Source organism: Cucurbita moschata, unplaced genomic scaffold, assembly GCF_002738365.1.
Source record: "Cucurbita moschata cultivar Rifu unplaced genomic scaffold, Cmos_1.0 Cmo_Scf00004, whole genome shotgun sequence".
Lineage (NCBI taxonomy): Eukaryota > Viridiplantae > Streptophyta > Magnoliopsida > Cucurbitales > Cucurbitaceae > Cucurbita > Cucurbita moschata.
The window spans coordinates 6,456,197-6,459,428 of NW_019268520.1; positions in this window are offsets into that span (position 1 = coordinate 6,456,197).

Genomic DNA, 3,232 nt, shown 5'->3' on the forward strand with positions numbered 1-3,232 from the left:
AAAAAAAAAAAAAAAAAAAAAAAAAACAAGTTGGTATTGGTCAATAATTGATAATTGTTGAAGTTGAACGTTATTTCAAAAGTCAATAACACTTCCGTCGAAAATTTTCAACCAAATTTATTGGAAATGTTGGTGGACGAAAACCTCCCAAATGTACGGTCATTACATTATTAAAATAATTCATGTGGCACCATAAAATAAATAAAATAATATATATTTTAATTTGTCAACTTTTAAAAGAGAACGATGTTAATTTTTTTTATTTTTTTTCTTGTTATTGTAGTTTTTTAAAGTAAATATTTTAAATTTTAATCAAATTTTAAAAATTAAGCTTTTTTTTTTTTTTTTCAAAATCTAATTTGGAAATTTATATGCTTAAAATAAAAAGTCAAAAGTTTTTAATCTCTTAACCCATTAATGGTCCAATATTGAATCTCATATAAAATTTACTTTCCTTTTGTTTATATATATAATATATATAAAGTTCGGTGCTTTAAAAATTTAATAATTAATTTTGTGACTTTAAGATTCAATGACTCTTCAAATAAATAAATAATTAACGTATTGTATCTTGTTTTTGGTAATTAATGATTTTAAAATTTTAATAATACAAATACAATTGACTTTTTCATATAAAAAAAAAAGTTAAAAAATAAAGAATGAAATTGGACAATATGCGTAGGCACTTATTGACTAAGAATAATTAGGCTAAATTTATGGGGTTTCGTTAAAAAAAATATATAAAAAAACATTGAATTTTGTAGATTTGTTGACATTGACATTCACATTAGGTTAGTTTTATATCTTAATGCAAAATTAAATTTTTATTTTTTAGTTTGAATTTTTGTATAATTAATAATGTTTTGATTAATAAAATCAGTCATAAGACGTAATTAAAGGTATGATTTAAATTTTATTTTCGTTTAATATCCAAGTGGTGTATTCTTTTATTTTTTTAAATCTCATGATTTATTGGCAACTATACAATAAAATTATATACATCAAATTATTTATATTATTTGACGTAATTAGATATTATATAGTTCTTCTATCCGTATAAAATAACTTTTATAAGCGAATATGGTTATATGTTCCTGATTTAGATTTGATACGTTATAATAGGGACAAATTATTAAAAGACAAAAAAAAATATTGTTTTTTTTCGTATAAATTTATTCATATATTATTATATATATAAATTCGATACATTTATTTAAAAAAAACGACCATGTGACAACTTGCAATTTTCTTAAAATTTAATGGAATATTTCACTATCTTTGAGACTTTTTTTTTTTTTTGGTATAATTTTAATTATACATTTGAGCATATATTTGGAGTAATATTATAAAATAACTGAAATTTCAAACTTTTTAATTGAAAAAATAAATTTAATATGATGTATTAATATCGGGAATTAGATTTTTTTAAAATAAAATAAAATAGCCGCGGGGGTGAGAGGGTCAAAATTGTCAATTGGTGGCAGCCGTACATTTCTTGCACAAGGGAACGGGAAATTTCGGTTGCACAAAAATTCGTACATGATAAGGATGATTAGGCAATTTTGTGAAGGTGTTCTCATTTATTTAAGCAGCATCACCTACACGTGTACGTTTCCACGCGAATTATCTATTTGATTAATTAATTTTTATATTTTATTTTGCAATTTTTTTTAATTCATAAAAGACAAAATACAGGCTATTGAAATTTGAGTTGGATTATCTAATTTCTGGTAGGAATCAGAGATTAAATGAAATTATTAATATACATTAAATTTATTTAATAACTAAATTAATGGTGTTTTGTTGGACGTCCAAGCAAATCAAGAAATTAATTAGAATAAAAGTTTATTTTGTAATCATCCAATCAAATTATGATTTATTTAAAAAGTTTCGATTTTATTGTTTCTAGCTACAATTTCAGACATTTAAATATAGATATCGACATTTACTTTTATTTAATTCTAATCTATTGACTATTTGTTCATAATAAACGAGAAGTTAAAATCAAAACATGAATTCCAGAAAGTTCTATATAGTACACTTTTATTTATTTATTTATTTTAATTATAATAAGAGAATTAAGAAATTAAAACAAAAATATTAGAATATTCTATACCGTACAAATATGTTTAAATTGATGCATCCAATTTAATGAAAGTGATGAATAGGCTAAAAATACATTTTATTGACTAAAATAACGCATGATTTATAGATATGGATGATGTCATATTCGCATAATTTAATTGGTGGCAGTTAGATAAATTAATATCACATCAATTTAAACATAGTTCAGTAAATAAAACACTAATTATTATTTCCAACAACCATCAAATATAATGACTTGACTGGGTAAACCTACTCTTGCTTCCATCTTTTTCTCTACTTTTGTGATGTGAACCCAATAGATGCCCAAAATCACACAGAGGGGAAGGTTTTTCTTTGTGGACCTCTTAAATTTTTCCTAACTTAGGTCCATTTTTTTTTAAATTAAGCAAAAAAAAAGCCATTTTTATTGGATTAATTTGTTTTAAATTTTCAGAATAATGACGTAAACAAGATCTTTTAGATACGGAAAATGGAGTTTTCTTCTACGAAACTTCTCATTATGATGATATGAGGTGATTAAAATTTCTAATGCTTCGTCATGTCTTAGTATATTCTCGTGTCAAAATCAATCCATTTCAATTTCAATTTTTCAAGGCTCCAATTTTCTTCCGGGCGAAAATTGAATCGAAAACAAAACATCACCTACCTTTCTCTTTCAATCAATTATATAACAAATATCTCGTGATATTCAATATGAACATCACAATATGACTGTGTGTTTAATTCTTAATAATTATTAGATGTAGACTCAAAACACGGTAATTTCTCTCTCATACATCTAATTATGTAAAACTTTCATCAGCATTACGCGACACCATACAATAGTTTCTCGTCCTATAATAAAAATCTTCGTTGCACGGTCCCTATAAAGCCCACTTCAAATTTCTCTTTCATTCTCACTCTCGAAAGAGACCGAAAAAAATCTTCGTTGAAGTGAGTTCTCACGATCCTTCGCGACCTCCTTCGATTAGGAGTTCGTGCACGTAATTTGGTTCAATTTGGGGAAATATATTTCAAACTCTTTCAATTTGTTTTCCTGTCTAATTAAGTGGTTGAAAAATGTTTGAAACCCCGACCACACATCCCATGCAATTACGTATGTTTTTTTTTTTTTTTTTTTTTTTTT